Below are 17,091 nucleotides of genomic sequence, written 5' to 3' on the forward strand. Positions count from 1 at the left end.
TAGGATTATTGTAAACATTGAATAAGAGAAGGTTTTTGACAAAGTGTTTAGTTTGTTCTTTTCAGACACCCTTTGAATTAATGATTGTAAATTGGATGATCACAGGTCAAATCCAGCCCACAGTCCTTTCAAAATTTGCTTTGTGTGATTTTTTTTTTCCTCCGGAGCTTCAGTATGCCTTCCACCGTTCTGCTTACCATATGCTGGTAGCTTGCCGAAAGGAATTTCAGTTTTCCCTTCTTTGCTCAACAGGATCTGGCAGTGTTTCAGGATTTCAATTCATTATAACTGTAGCCAGCAATGTGACATTTGAAAGAGACGACGATGATGATGATGGTAGTAATAATAGACTACTTATGAGACTGCAAGCGTCTACTATCATAGGTCTAAAATACAAGCAGTGTCATTGGTCCATTATTTTAATCCTGATGTCAATACACTGAGGACTTTACCCTCTGTATCCCTGCCTGCATGTGGATATGCTAATATTTTTGACTCTTAATTTTTTGTTACCCATCAAAGTCATGAGTGTTTTCTCTTTGAAGAGCAGAATTTCCAGGCAACTTTCATCTCTGCATCACTAAATAATTACATCGAGGCCATGTAGACTTTGCTATTAAATGTTTTACAAAACTTTTTTTTATCCTCACCGAAGGACATTTTTTCCTTGCTTTTAGAGAGAGACGAAGGGAGAGAGAAACATCGATACAGGAGAGAAGCATTGATTGGTTACCTTCCAAAAGTGTCTGGACTCGGGATCTCATGGGCTCATATGTACCCGGACTAGGTATAGAGGATTGAACCTGCAATCTACTTAGGTGCCTTGACTGGGAATCGCACCTGCAACCTTTCCGTTCTGGACGACACTCTGGGCCACACCAGCTAGGGCTACTCCAAAGCATGTTTTAATACTTCTATCTCATTTTATCTTGAAAGCGACTCGACTTCTCTCCCTACTTCATGATGTGAAAAGTGAAAGGCAGTGAAGAAATGAGACTTGCCTGTGGTTACAAAGTTCACAGATCACTTTTTAGGGCAGCCTTCAATTGTCTGCAGTGGAATGTCAGCTTCCTCCCCTGAGAGGAGGCATGCGCCACTCTGTTACTTTCAGCTGGCTACACACCCGATCCCTTCGCCATCTGGGTTTGTGACCCTGTGTCATGTCTTTCCCTGCTGCATCAGCCCCTGTGCAGTGATAAGCTTGGTAATACTGTGGAGAATCAATAGAGACATCATCACCTGTACAGAGACCGTTCAGTACAATCAGGGTAAGAGAAAATTCAACAGGAGCGCTACGTCTGAATTCTCTGGCTTCTGCTTTCCATGAGATTTATTTATTCATCCATTCATTTATTTATTTATCTATTTGTTTATTTATTTTTATTGAGCTTCTTGGGGGTGACATTAGGTAACAAAACCATACAGGTTTCAAGTGTACAACTCAACAAAACATCATCTGCACAGTGCATTGTGCACCCATTGCTCACAGTAAAGTCTGTTTCCATCCCCATTTATCCCCCGTTTGCCTTCTTCCACCTCCCACCATCCCCCTTCCCCTCTGGCTGTCATCATACTGTGGTCTGTCTCTATGTGTTATATATTTATTTATAACTATATATATAAGTGTATATATACCCCTCACTTTTATTCCACCTAGCCCCCCAATCTCATCCCGTCTGACAGCTGTCAGTTCGTTGTATGTATCTATGCTTCTGTTTCTATTTTGTTTGTTAAATTATTTGTTCATTAGATTCCACATATAAGTGAAGTCATATGGTATTTGTCTTTCTCTGATGGCTTATTTCACTGAGCAAAATATTCTCCAGGTCCATCATGCTGTTGCAAAAGGTAAAATTTCCTTCTCTTTTTATTTTTTTATAAAATTTTATTTCTTTTTAGAGAGAGGGGAAGGGAAGGAGAAAGAGAGGGAGAGAAACATCAATGTGTGGTTGCCTTCTGGGGACCTGGCCCGCAACCCAGGCATGTGCCCTGACTGGGAATCAAACCAGTCACCCTTTGGTTTCTAGGCCATCACTCAATCCACTGAGCTACACCAGCCAGGTCTCCTTCTCTTTTTATGGCCAATTTAGTGTTCCACTGCATAAATGTACCTCATCTTTTTTATCCACTCATCTACTGCTGGACACTTGGGCTGTTTTCAGATCTTGGCTATTACAAATAACACTGCAATGAAAATACAGATGCATATATTTTTTTTGAATTAGTATTTTGGGTTTCCTTGAATATATTTCCAGAAGTGGAATCTCTGGGTCATAAGGCAGTTCATTTTTAATTTTTTGAGGAAACTGCATACTTTTTCCACAGTGGCTGCACCAGTCTGCATTCCCACCAACAGTGCATGAAGGATCCTTTTCTTCACATCCTCTCCAGAATTTGTTGTTTGTTGATTTATTGATGATAGCTATTCTGACAGGCATGAGGTGATATCTCATTGTGGTCTGAATTTGCATTTCTCTGATGATTAGTAAGATGGAGCATTTTTTCATTTGTCTATTGGCCATCTGTATGTCCTCTTTGGAGAAGTGTCTATTCAGATCCATTTTTTAATGAATTGTTTGTTTTCTTGTGTTGAGTTTTATACGAGGTCTGTCTAGAAGGTATCCAGCAACATAATATGAAAAATAGAGACACAAGAAACATTGTACATAGGGCAATGACTCAGTCCCCTTTGAAGTAGGCACCTGGGGACCTCATATAGTTCTCCCAGTCACCAGCAGTTTCCCCATCATATTTTTCTGACTGTCATCAATGGTCCGAAATCTCTTCCCTTTCAAAGGTGAATTTAGTTTTGGGAAAAGCCAGAAGTAACAAGAGGGACTGAGTCACCTGGGTGATTTGATGCATAAGTGGGCACATTGTTGTGATGTAGCTGCCAGTGACCAGTTGCCCATATCTGTGGCCTTCGAAATCATCTGAATAGTTTCTGTGGAGGAATGGCCAAGCTTAGTGCAAAATTTGATGCAGATTCGTTGCTCTACTCACTCCCTCATTTTGAATACAATGGTCACACAGTACACATATTCACCCAAATGTGTCTACCATCCCCACTGACTAGTGTAGCAAAGTTGTCATTGTTCACACATGCACATTCCAATCCCCTCTCCTTGGCTGCCAGGTTACATCAATGTCATGCAAACCATTCTTGTTATATTAAAATGGCTGGATTTTTTCCAGATAGACTTCATAAGTTCTTTATATATTTTGGATATTAACCCTTTATCAAATGTATCATTGGTGCATAAGTTCTCCCATTCAATTTGTTGATGGTTTCTTTTGCTGTGCAAAAGCTCTTTACTTTGGTGTGCTCCCATTTTTTTTTTTTTTTACTTTTTCCCTTGTTTCCCTTGCTCAAGGAGATACATCAGCAAAAATATTGCTGTGAGAAATGTTTGACATTTTACTGCCTATGTTTTTTTTCCTAGGATTTTTACGGTTTCACAACTTATATTGAAATCTTTAATACATTTTGATTTTATTCTTGTGTATGGTGTAAGTTGGTTGGTGGTCTAGTTTTATTTTTTTGTATGTATCTGTCCAATTTTCCCAACACCATTTACTTAAGAGACTGTCTTTACCCCATTAAATGTTCTTGCCTCCTTTGTCAAATATTAATTTACCGTAAAACTGTGGACTCGTTTCTGGGCTCTCTATTCTGTTCCATTGATTTAGATGCCTTTTCTGATGGTAGTACCATGCTGTTTTGATTACTATGGCCTTGTGGTATTGTTTGATATTGGGTAATATGATACTTCTAATTTTATTTTTTTCTCAAGATTGCTGAGGTTATTTGGGGTCTTTTGTGGCTTCATATACATTTTTGGAATATTTGTCCTAGATTCATGACATATGCCATTAGTGTTTTAATAGGAATTGCACTGACTCTATAGGTTGCTTTGAGTAGTATGGACATTTTAATAATGTTAATTCTTCCTATCCATGAATATGGCATATGCTTTCAATTATTTGTATGTTCCTCAATTTCTTTCTTCAGTGTTCTATAATTTTCTAAGTGCAGGTCTTTTACCTCCTTGGTTAAACTTATTCCTAGGTACCTTATTTTGTTGTTGTTGTCATAATAGGTGGGATTGTTTTCTTAATTTTTCTTTCTGATAGTTCATTATTGGTATATAAAAATGCCACTGATTTATGAATATTAATTTTGTATCCTACTACTTTACTGAATTTGTTTCTCAGTTCTAGCAATTTTTTGGTAGAGTATTTATGGTTTTCTATATAGGGTATCAATTCATCTGTTGATAATGTCAGTTTTACTTCCTCTGTTCCAATTTTGTGCCTTTTATTTCTTCTTCTTGTCTGATTGCTGTGGCTAGAATTTCCCATACTATGTTGAATAAGAGAGATGAAAGTAGATGTCCCTGTCTTATTCCCAATCATAAAGGAAACACTTAGGTTTTGGCCATTGAGTATGATGTTAGCTTTGGGTTTATCATATGGGATCTTTATTATGTTGAAGTATGTTCCCTCATTCCACTTGGATGACAGCTTTTATCATAAATGGGTGCTGGATTTTGTCAAATGTTTTTTTATCTATCTATTGATATCATCATGTGATTTTCATCCTTCACTTTGTTTATGTAATGTATTACATTTATTGATTTGTAAATATTGTACCAACCTTGCATCCCCAGAATAAATCCCACTTGATCATGGGGTATGATCTTCTTAATGTTTTGCTGTATCTGGTTGACTAATATCTTGTTGAGGATTCTAGCATCTATGTTCATCAGTAATATTGGCTTATAATTTTCTTTCTTTGTAGTGTCTTTATCTGGTTTAGAATTAGAATAATATTTGTCTCATAAAATGAGCTTGGTAGTCTTCCCTCCTGTTGAATTTTTTGGAATAGTTTGAGAAAGATTGGCATTAGTTCTTTGAACGGTAAAATTTGCCTGTGAAGCCATTTGGTCTAAGACTTTTGTTTGTTGGGAGGTTTTTTTCAATTACAACTTTGATTTTTATTACTTGTGATTGGTCTATTCAGATTTTGTAATTCTTCCTGGTTCAGTTTTGAAAGATTGTATGTTTCTAGAAATTTATCCATTTCCCCCAGGTTGTCCAATTTGTTGGCATATAATTGTTCATAAAATTTTCTTATAATCCTTTGTATTTTTGTGTTATCATTTGTTACTTCTTCTCTTTCATTTCTGATTTTATTTATTTGGCATCTCTCTCTTTTTTTCTTGATAAGCCTGGTTAAAGGTTGTCAATTTTATTTATCTTTTCAAAGAATCAGCTTTTGGTTTCATTTTTTTTTTGTATCTTTTTTTAGTCTTTATGTCATTTATTTCACTCTAATCCTTATTATTTTCTTCCTTCTACTTATTTTGGGCTTTGTTTATTGTTCTTTTTGTAGTTCTTTTAGGTGTAGGATTAAACTGTTTATTGGAAATTTTTCTTGTTTCTTGAGGTAGGCCTGTAATGCTGTGAATTTCCCTCTTGGGACTGCTTTCACTGTGTCCCATAGATTTTGGGTTGTTGTGTGTTTTTCTTTTCTTTGTCTCCAGGTAACTTTCAATTTCCTCTTTGATCTCATTGTTTACCCATTCATTGTTTAATAACATGTTATTTAGCCTCCATGTGTTTAGAGGGTTTTGAAAAAAAATTTTTATTTTAATTGACTTCTAGTTTTATACCATTGTGGTCAGAGAAGAAGCTTGATATGATTTTAATTTTCTTGAATTTATTGAGGCCTACCTTGTGTCCTAGCATGTGGTCTATCTTAGAGGATGTGCCTCTTTGTGTTGTGATTGAGTGTTGAATTCTGTTGGCCTGGTTGTGAGTGGAGTTAACCCACAGGCTGACTGACTGTAGGGATAGACCTGATTTACCATGTATGAGTCACTATGCAGGGGCTGCCCTCCAAGGTGGAGTTGTTCCCAGCAGGTTCTGGTGCCTGTCCGAGTTCCCCTTTGGCTATGCTGTTTTTGTGGTTAGCTCTGGTGAGGTCTGAAGCCCTTCCTTGAGCGTATTGGTTCTGCATCCACTTGCACAGGGTGCCAGTGCAGGTCAGTTTCAGACATTGTGTGTAACTGGCCTTGGGCTATCTGTCTAGAGCTACTACACTATTCACTGACTGTGGCTGTGTCTGCTGGGCCTGGTTTGCATGGGAGGGGCCAGGCTGTGTACCAGGTTTAGCTTCCTATAGCTCTGAGCTGGCGACAGATCAATAAAAGGTCTAAAGCTCTTTGAGGTCAATGTCTACCTGTTGGCTGCTCCGCCACCCTCTGAGGTTGACTGGAGTTCCTCCAGAGCCTTTTGAAGAAATACTATAAAGTGGGCCCAAGCTGGCCTTGCCCTGCTGCCCCTTCCACATGGCACAAGCTTGGTAGGGCAGGGCGACCTGATTGGGAGGATGGGGTTAGTGGGTCCCTTACTCTGATGCAGCATCGTCAGGCACACAATGGGAAGAAAGTAGCCGCTCCTCCAAAGCCATACCACTCAGCCTCTGCTAGAGTCTCCAAATCAAGCCTCCCCAGGAGGAGCCTATCACTGGTTCAGTTTGGGTGCAGCCAACTGTCCCCACTGAAGGAGCAAGTTCAGCAGGGCAGGGCCACTGGCACTTGGGAAAACAGATTAAGACAGTCTTCCTTTAGGACTGGCACCAGCTGAGCTGGAAGGAGGAGAGTGAGTTCTGTGCCACCCCTTAGCTGCGTATCTGTTCCTGCTTGAGCCTCTGAGGGAGACACACTCTGAAGGTCCCAACTCTGAGCAGTGTTCCTTCTTTCCCTGCCCTCTCCCTTTCCAGCAAATCTGAGCTCAGCAGGATGGGGCCACCAGGACTGGGGAAGATAAAACAGTTTCCCACTGGAGGTGGGGCTGGCTGAGCCTGCAGGTAGGGGGATCACTGGTCCCCGGTCCAAAGCCTCACAATTCGATGTCTGTCTGTCTGCCTATAGTCTCTTCAGAGAAATAGCGCATGGAAGATCCTTATTGTGTGAAGCCAACAGTCCTATCTGCCGGACTTAAGCTGGATGTGTTGTTGTCACCAGTATTTGGAAAACCAGGTTAGTGCACTTCCCTGGCTGGTGCTGTAAGAATAAGAGCACCTGACCTTGGGAAAAGGGCACCTGAGGGTGGTGTGGGATATTGATTCAGGACATGGATCTCAGTGGCTGACCCTCTAGATCCCTCAAGGCCATGCCACCCAGGTCTTCTCTTTATGGCCAGTATATGCCCTGAGTTGCCTTCCCTCTACTGGAGCCCCGAGTGAGTGCCCGAGAGCAAGCTCCTGTGGGTTGGCCCTTTAGGACAGCACCTGGGACTCTAACAGACTCCCTCTTCATCCTAGTGGACAGAGTCCCACTGATTTTCACAGTGAGCTGCTGTGCAGGCTCCACTTCCTGGTCCTGATGCCCTGGGTTGGGGGTCCTGGCATGGGGTTGAGACCCTGAGCTCCTCAGGAGGGATTTTGCAGTTGTTATATCCCTCTGGCTTTTCAGCCACTGCTTGGGGGTGCGAGGCCAAGCCCTCTCTGTGTCTTCATCCTTCTTACCAGTCTCTATGTAGCTTTTTCTGTAAATCCTTGCATGTAACACACCTGTTCAGCTGTCCTTCAGTTGATCAGTTAAGTTGACTGCTCTATAATTTTGCTGTAATTTCGGTTTGGTGCTGGGAGGTGAGGATAGGTAGGTTCTGCCTACTCCACAGCCATCTTGAAAAACCTCCCATGATATTTAAACAACCTAGTGGATTTATGTGGCTTCAGTCGGCCATGGCACTAAAGCATGAATGCTCATTTCCCCAGCATATCCTGTGCTATAAGCATGATTCAAAAATCCAGTAAACAATGTTTCCTCTATCAAATAATAATTAAAAGGTTATATCTCTGTGGCTTCCCGAGGAAACGGCTGTGGAAAGACTTCCCGCTGAGGCTTGACAGCAGGCGTTATGGAAATGAATGCAGCAGCTGTGAAAATACGTGTGCACACGTCCCAGATCCTGGGCCTCAGTGAGATGTAACGAGAACCTGGTGGATCCTAACATCTTCGAGCCTGGAATATTGCCATTTGGGGAGTCGTAAGCAGTTTATGCTTCCTAGGGTAGAACTTGCAATTTGTCTTTGGGGGCTACATCAATTAGAGTCATTTGGTGCAAGCAACAGAAACAGACTTTAGCTGACTTTAGCAAAGGGGCTGTATTGGTATGATACAGGGTTGCTCAGAGAACAGGTAAAAATGGATGAAATGTGGTCTTTGATAGAACTAGGAATCAGGTGGCAAGAGCTACCAGACAGTTTCTTTGGGTAAATGATCATTTATTTCTAGCCTCAAAGTCCCTCAGCTCAAGGTTTGGATTCTAGGGAAGAATACTTGATTTTCTAACAGGTGTCTCACTCAGGCCTGGGAGGAAGTGCACTTTGATTGGCAGTTCCACCATAACTGCTGGCCACGGGGCTGTATAGTCAAAATCAAATTCTGATGCTGATTCCAGAAGATGGGGGCACAATGCCAAGTAGTACTTCCTTTTGTTCCAGGAAGCACTACTCCCCTAGACCTATTGATTAAGCAACGCTAAGACAAATATCTACTGTTAAGGGGATAGGATTTAACAAGACCTGTGTCACATTCCCAGAGAAGAGCATTTGATTGTCTAATGTTGGGTCAGATGTCCCCTTTTGGTCCAGGGTCACTGCTGTAAGCAGCTTGTTACCTAAAGAGGTAAACTGCAGGATTAAAAAACTTTGAGAAAGGTTTTTTTTTAAGTAGTCATAAGCAGAGAAGATTTTCAGTACTGGCAGAAACCCTTACCCACACCCCCAGAGGGGAGGAGGAATTCATTCTGATTGTTGAGATTGAGAAGGAGCCAGGCATGCAGAGTTCAGCTTCCCCCAGCTCTCTGGAAGCCATTTGGCAGGCCGGATGTTGAAGTGAACCTGGCAGTGCATTCTACTGCAGCGGCTCTTAAAGTATAGTCCTTGGGACACTGGGGGACCCCACGACCCTCTCAGGGGGCAGCGGAGTCAAAAATATTGTCATAACAACGCTAAGATGCTGTTTGCCTTTTCCACTGTGTTGACATTTGCATTGACTGCTAGAAAAAAATGGGTGCAACTGCTTTTGCCTTAGCATGAATTAGGGCAGAAACAAGAAAATGTACTTGTAAGTATTGTGTTCTTTTCCGCCACACAATCAGGAAAAAGTTTAAATAGTAAACCCAAAGAGTTTCATTTGAGAATATCTTTGCTGAACACTGCTAATTTTATTACACCAATCACTGAGTGCACTTCTGTTGTGTGCTGGAGCACAATGGCTGTCCAGAGGAAAAGCGCACGGGCTATCTGAGTTGAGAGCTGAACCGATGTTCCCACCGAACACCTTATTACTTGTCAGTTGTTATTGGGAAACAAGCTATATTCAGACCTGGACATTTGGCAAGCATGTTTTCTAACAAAGTGATCGTCTCTTCCAGGGAATTAACATTATTAGTTGCCAATGATAAAATTTGCATTTACAAGCAAAAATTAGAATTTTAGAAAACTTGTGTTTCACCAGAGGCTTCATAACTTTCCAGTACTTACAGGCCCTGGTCAGGTAGCTCGGTTGGCTAGAGCATCATCTTGATGCACCAACATGTGGGTTCGATCCCCAGTCAGGGCACATACAAGAATAAACCAATGACTGCATAAATAATTGGAACAACAAATGGATGTCTCTCTCAAATCAATAAAAACAAAATAAAAAAAGTTAAAAATAAAAAAGGCTTTTCTGATGATATTGATAGTGATAATAAGAATATGGTTTTGGATATAATGAAATGAGGCAATGTTTGGAGATCTACTTGACCCAGTGAACCAAAACTTCCTAAATGTTCAATGCATGGTGTTACAAAGATCCATTCAAACCGCAGGATAGGTCAGAAAATTTGTAACAGTTTGAAAAGGTTATCAATATGGTTTTATGTTCCACATTGCAATTAACATGTAAGAAATACCACTTTCTGAGTGTTGGTGTAGTGTCCGTGCAGGGCATCCACGATCACCTGAAGATATTAAAGTACTCCTCCCTTTTCTAACCGTATATCTCTGTGGGTGGATTTTCTTAATATTCTTCAACAAAAACAACAGATTGCAAAGCAAACTGAATGCAGAAGCAGCTATGAGAATCCAGCTGTCTTCTATGAAGCCAGATGTAAGAATATATAACAATTATACAATTTAAAAAAATTTTTGAAAATATGTTTTGATAAAAATAAGTTACTTATGTTAATATTTAATAGATTTATGCTTATTTTAAACAAATGCATACATATTTTAAAATTTATCAGTTTTAACTTCTAATGTGGTAAATAGCTATAGATGTAACACTGATAAACGGAAGTTTTTTTGAATCCTCAATAGTTTTTAAGAATTAAAAGGGTGCTGAGGCCAAAATGTTTGAAAACTACTATTCTAGTAAAATTTCTTTAACATTGAAGGAAGCATCAAGAGTAGGAAAAAGAGATTTCCCTCTTTAACAAATCAGAAGCCTATCTCAGGAGTCGTTTTGGAAGACATTGTTGATTAGCAACTGAAAGTTGTTTACATCTCACTAAAAATGCTGAAAAACCAAATAGTTACTTTCCAAACATCTATTATACTTAGAGACAACCATGCCACCTAGTATTGGACTATAAGATTGTAGAAAATGCTATTGGTGGCCTGTCCAGCTCTCCTTTACTAAGATACCATACCTGTGCCCCTGTGAATAGCTTTCAGCCAAAGGAACCTCCTGGTTTGGAAATGACTAGGAGATTATGCCACACATCATAAGCAGCCTGTACCCTCCTCTGCCACCCCCCTCCCATCCCCTAGCCCTAATGACTGACTGACACAGTGATTCGAAAGCTAGACCTCTTGATTCAATACGGAATGGATTTGTGACGGGATCACGCTGAGCCCACATCTTTGCCTAGTTTCTTCCCCTGCTCTACACTGCTTCCTCTACTTCCTTTAAAGTATTACTGAAAACACCCCCTCAGGAAGTCATTGGCACAAGAATCCCCTCTTGAGGCTGTAGAGAACAGAGCCTCAGATAGCTATAACCAGAAGTCAGTGGGAGTGCCTTTCTGGGAAAGCATTTGCTTATTTGCCTTCTCTCTCTCTTTTCTTCCCCCAAAACACTTTCTTGCAGTTTCATGCAAGGCTGTTGGGAGTTTTCCATTCTTGTGGTGTGACAGCAAGACCAAGAGATCTGAGCTGGCATCCTTCTCCTGTGACTCAGGCCGAGTAGCTGTTTACTTTTGGTTTTTTTTTTCATTTTTATTGAATTTATTGGGGTGACACTGGTTTAGAAAATTATACAGGTTTCAGGAGCACAGTTTCATAACACATCATCTGTACACTGTGTTGTGTTCACCACCCCAAGTCAAATCTCTGCCCATCACAGCATATGCTTTCTTGGTTAAAAAAATGGAGAGGGGAGCCTGCAGTGGGCATGGCCTCTCCCCCTTCTTCTTGCCTTGAACATGATCGCTGTGATGTCTGCAGCTAGAGCTCCTATCTTGTGGCTAAGAGGCAATAGACATAAAGAAAAGATCAGGAAAGTCCTAAAGCCAGGGCCAGCAGCTTCTACCTCCAGGGTTTCATATGTGAGAAGAATGAATCCTATTTGCTAAGTCACATTGGATCACTGTTTCTGTTATTTGTAACTGAACATAATACCGTCAGGTATAGTCGTAAGAACGTAATGAGAAAATAAAGGGCCTAGCAAATAGCAAACACTCAAAAAGTAGTAATTTTCTTTCCCCTTATCTGTGCCTAAATTAATATTCCCGTTTGGAGTTTATGAAGGCCCAATGAAATTACACAATCCCTTTGCATATGACACATCAAGGTTGGCCCTTTCTGAGCTGTTCATGTTTTTGAACCAAGGTCCTGATTAAGAGTAAGGTAACAATGATAAGAAGGAGCAGTGAGTTTTGTCTCTCCGTTTTACATTTCGGTGGTGGATGGCCTTGTGTGTTGGGAGTGCTGACCTATCTCATTGCTTTAATGTCCCCTAAAAATAAAAGGAAACATGCTTTCGCATTTTATAAAAGTGTGTTATTATTTTGGACTCACATTGGCTAACGCTTCTTGTTTATAATAATAGCACCAATATTTGCACCAAAGTAGAAGAATATGGTTGAGTGGCTTGGGTGTCGGGAACAGCAGGGCCTTTGTTTGGATTCTGATTCCGTGTATGTATCACAGTATCTCTTTGTTTTTTGGGCCACCATTCTTGCTCTGTGCATATTGAACTCATTATTTATGGAAATAAAGCTTGTCCTTGGAGTAGTGAATCTGCTGGGGACAGAGACATATTGTTTGAAATGCACCGAGTGCCTCAGGTTTACATGACGTTGAGTAGTGCAGCTCAACCCGATTTAGCAAATGTTTCTTGAACACCCACTGTGTGCTAGGCACAGTGAGGCAGGCCTGTGGTGATGAATCAGTCACGGCCTGCCTTTTGGGAACCAAGGATGTGGAGCGGCAATAAACACAGGTCACTTGGATACCGGACTGGTGCAACAATAAAGATGCTAATAAGGTTCTATGAAACTGGTGAGGGAAAAAGGAAGGATACATTTCACTTTGGGAATTGAATAAAAGACTCTAGACATCAGTGAGAAAAGCAAATGATCTCTGTTCTTGTTATTTTCTGTCACCTAGCTATGTCTCATGATTATTGAAGTATAATATCCTTTCACACAGCCCTGGCTGGGTTGCTCAGTTGGTCGAAGTGTTGTCCCGTATACCAAAAGGTTGTGAGTTTGATTCCCTGGTGGGCCTTGTATGAGAGGCAACTACTTGATATTTCTCACTAACACTGATGCTTCTCCCTCTCTCTCCCCCTCTTCTTCTCCCTCTAAAATCAATAATTAAAAAAAAATTTTTTCAATGAGGATTAAAATCCTTTCACATAGTCTAACTTAAGTGAATCCTTAAAACACACTATGGGGCAGATTAGTCATGTAAATGTATACATAAAGGAGTACAGTGAGGCTCAGGGAAGTTTAAAGCACTCACGTGGCTTACTTTAAATGATGAAGAAGCCGGGATTACAGCTCCAGATGTAGTTCTTTCTCTGTAGACCCGTGGCTCTGACAATGCTCATAGGTGGTTCTCAGACTGTGCTGTACATTAGAATCTCCTGGGAGGTTTCAAAAAAACCCCCAGGGCCAGGTTGTATTCCAGACCAATTAAATCGGACTCTCCAGAGGTGGGACCCAGGTATCAGTGTTTTTAAAAATTATTGATTTATTTATAAGTTGTGGTAAAACATGCATAACATAAAATGTATTCTCCTAGCCATTTTTCAGTGTACAGTTCAGGGGTGTAAGGTACATTCACAGCGATGTGCTACCACCAGCCATCCATAGAAGTCTTTTCATCTTGTGAAACTGAAACTCTACATGAAATAAAAATTCCCCATCCCCCCTTCCCTCAGCCCCTGCCCGCCACCATTCTACTTTCTGCCTCCATGAACTTGACTCCTTGAGGTGCCTCATATATGTGGGATCATACAGTACTTCCCTTTTTGTGCCTGACTGGTTTACTTCACTTGGGGATAATGTCCTGAAGGTTCATCCATGTTGTATCATGTGTCAGAATTCCTTCCTTTTAAAAACCAAATGATATTCCTTTGTGTTTTTATACTACATTTTGTTTATCCATTCATCTGTCAGTGGACACTTGGTTTACTTCTGTCTTTCGGCTACTGTGAATAAGGCTGCTATGAGCATGGGTAACCCTGCTTTCACTACTTTGTGGTATACATTCAGAAACGGAATTGCTGGATCATATGGTAATTCTATTTTTAATTTTTTGAGGAAGCACCATATGGTTTTCCATAGTGCTTGCAGCATTTTTACATTCTCACCAAGAGCGTGTCGGTATGTTTTTCTTTAAACTCCCTCGTGGTTTCAGTGAGCATCCAAGGCTGAGAAGCCCTGTAATAGACTAAACTCAAGGACAAGAAAGCACGTTATTCACCTTCACGTCACAGTCTCTGCACCACCGCTGGCAAGCTGCGTCGTGGTTCTAATGTTGAGTGGAAGTCCTTGGTGCTGTACCCATTTATTTTTACACAGCTTCTGTGAATCTGTAGCTGACCCAGCTTTCCCTATAAGGCGGGTGCACTGATGGGCCTCTGAAGTTTTCTGAAGTTTTGAACACGTATTTCTTTCCTAGTCACATTTATTCTTTGGTTTTGCAGGCACTAAGCATACAGTAGAAAGAGTTGCTCCTTCTAAACCAAATGGAAGAGGAGAAATAAAATAAGGGAAAGGTGGGCTGCCAGGTTTTCTTCAGATCTGCAACCCACGGACCCACGATCTGTGGCTGACTGAAGATCTTGCAGATGTGACTTCTTAATTAAACTTCTGCACCTGCCTCTTCCCTGTCCTAGTTCTTGAAAACCAGGAAGGAGCTTTCATTACTTAAAACAAATTGTGTTTTCCTTCTTGGGAATAGACAAAAATCTCCTCAAACTAAGAGAAAATTTGGGGACTTGATTCATGATCATCTTAATCTAAGGGATCCCCCCCATGCACATTACGAAGGATGAGGGTCTCTGAGTTGGTGCAGTAGGGAGGGCAACAGAGGAAGAGAAACACAGGAAACAGAGAAGAGGCCAAAAGTCATTGCATTTGGTGTGTCTGTTTTCTCTATGGGCTGTTGTCAGGAATGATTTATTTAATCCTCTTGATTTAGAAGACTTTTAGCATTAGTGAGCACTCTTTTTTATTACTTCTGTCTTCTGCTGGCCTTTCCTGGGCCTCTTATATTTCCATCAAGCTATTGACATTCTGTCTGAATCAATAACCAACAAAGGTCTCTTTCTTGGACATGTAGCACGGCATATTTTACCTGGGATCAGAGTTGAAGAATTACAGTTGTTTAGAATCAAGAGGGACATAGAGAGATGAGCTTGCAGCCCAACCTTATTTTCATTTTGACCTACCCACACTGTAGCTGGTTAGTGGCAGAGTTCAGACAAGGACCCAGGTCTTCCCTGAATAAATCCATTACGTTTTGCCATATTCTGTGCTTGCATTTACCTATTTTTTAATTCACTATTTATAGGGTATCTATTTTAGATACAGTGCTTGGCATGGGGGAAAGAGCAACACAGACATGTTTTCTGTGTTCGGGGTCTCCTCCACTAGAGATCATAAGAAGATCTAGTGGAGTAGACACCTAATTAATCATGCCGTGTAGTTCAAAGGGAGGCACCCAACTCCTTTGGTGGGGCGGATTAGGGAGATCAGGGAGCCTTTATAAGAAGAGGAAAATTGGACATACAGAGAGAAGCCAGGGATGTGCACACCCCGAAGAAAGACCACAGGAGGGTGCAGTGGAAAGGGGTGGCTGTCTGTAAGCCAAAGAGAGAGGTTTCAAGAGAAACCAGACCTGCTGCCGTCTTGATCTTGAACTTTGGGCCTCTAGAACTCTGAGACAATACATTTGCTTTTTTAAGGCAGCTCTAGCAAACTAACACAATGCCTCAGACAAGTTAATAATTTATCTCCTCTTTCAACTCATGCTCTTTAAGTGGAGATATCCATAGGCAGTTGGATATAGGGGTGTGCAGAGGGGGCCTAAAGTTAGAGCTTTGAAGTCCTCGGCATGCAGATGTAATTGAAACCATGAGAGGATGGGGTCACTCACAGTGCATGGGTAGAGAAGAGAGGAGGGCCTAGGCCTGAATGCTGAGAAAGGCCATCATTTCAGGACCAGTCAGAGTGGTGGGAATCCAGACCCCTGTGCTATGAGAGCCCAGCGAGGGGAGGATCAAGGGTGTCAGGCCGAGAGACCCGGGAGAGTGAAAGGTGAATTTGGAGAGCACTTGCAGGGGAGTGGTGGGAAGGAAGCCAGACTGCCAGGTAAAGGAGTGGGAAGTGAGGAGCTGAAAAAGGGGGGATGGACAGAGTTTGCAAGAAGTTTGTGGGTGGGAAGATTGATATTCAGAACAGAACCTGGAGTGGGGCTGAGGAAGAATCTTTTTTTTTTCTTTTTTTAATGAGACATATGAGCAAGCTTAAAAGTCAGTTAGCAAGGGCAGAGTCACTGTTCAAGTGCGAGGATATAAAATCAGAAGAGTCCAGCCTGGCCAGTGTGGCTCAGCTGGTTGAGTGTCATCCCATAAACCGAAAGGTCGAGGGTTTGATTCCTGGTCAGGGCACAGGTCTAGGTTGTTGATTTGGTCCTCAGGAGGGGCATGTGCAAAAGGCAACTAACTGGTGTTTCTCACATTGTTGTCTCTCTCTCTCTCTCTCTCTCCCCCCCCCTTCCCACCGCCCTCTCTAAAATGTCAACGAGCATGTGAGGAAAAAAAAATCAGTAGAGTCCAGCCTTTAAGGTTGGACCTGAGGGCTCTACCACCCCGGTGAAGAGATGGGCCTCATCTAGGGGAAGGAAGGTGAAGACCTGGTACAGGCAGAGGGGGCTGGGGCACTACCTTCTGGCTACTTCCTTTCTCTCTGGTAGTAAGGTGATGTCCTCCGTAGAGAGTAGGGGGTTCTGGTGGGTGGACATCCTATAACAGATTTGGGGAGAGTGGAGACAGTTTCCCTAACAAGCTATGGAGGAAATGCAGACACTACTATGAGCCAGACGATTGCATGTGTTATCCTTATTTTACAGATGAGAAATGAGGGCCTGCAGTGATCAAGATTCTGCCCAAAGTTATATAATTTGTAAGCGCCCCGGGCAGGATTTAAACCCAGAATCCTTACAGCCTTGGCCCTATGCTCTTACCACAGTCTCCTCCCTAGCCCGGACTGGATCAAACTAGTACATACCTTGGCAGGCTAATTATTTGTCTACCCTGAAAACCTGTACGTGTTTGAAACTTACTCTGTGTTTTCTTGAGGAGGGTTGAGGTCTGTCTGCAGGAAGGACAGACAAGAAGGACCCAGGAATCCCAAAGATGCAGTTATCTCAGTACAACTCAAGGCCTTGGGTTAATTGGACCTGCCCCTCTTGAGAAGGCAGTTCACAGGGTCACCTCTGGAATTTGATGCCTGCCTGTGGCATGGGGGTTCAGGGGTGGATTTTGAAGGTGGGAGGGAATGGAGTGCCCTCCACAT

General features: G+C 41.7%; 1 long non-coding RNA gene across 1 annotated transcript; it reads left to right on the forward strand.

Moving 5' to 3' along the window:
• The first annotated feature begins 59 nt into the window (after nucleotides 1-59).
• On the forward strand, nucleotides 60-13,007 carry LOC123480317 (uncharacterized). Its single transcript, XR_008426142.1, has 3 exons — nucleotides 60-1,848; nucleotides 6,939-7,046; nucleotides 7,883-13,007. It is a non-coding gene; the product is annotated as an uncharacterized lncRNA (long non-coding RNA).
• Nucleotides 13,008-17,091: the final 4,084 nt, after the last annotated feature.

This window comes from Desmodus rotundus, chromosome 2 (assembly GCF_022682495.2).
Source record: "Desmodus rotundus isolate HL8 chromosome 2, HLdesRot8A.1, whole genome shotgun sequence".
Classification (NCBI taxonomy): Eukaryota; Metazoa; Chordata; class Mammalia; order Chiroptera; family Phyllostomidae; genus Desmodus; species Desmodus rotundus.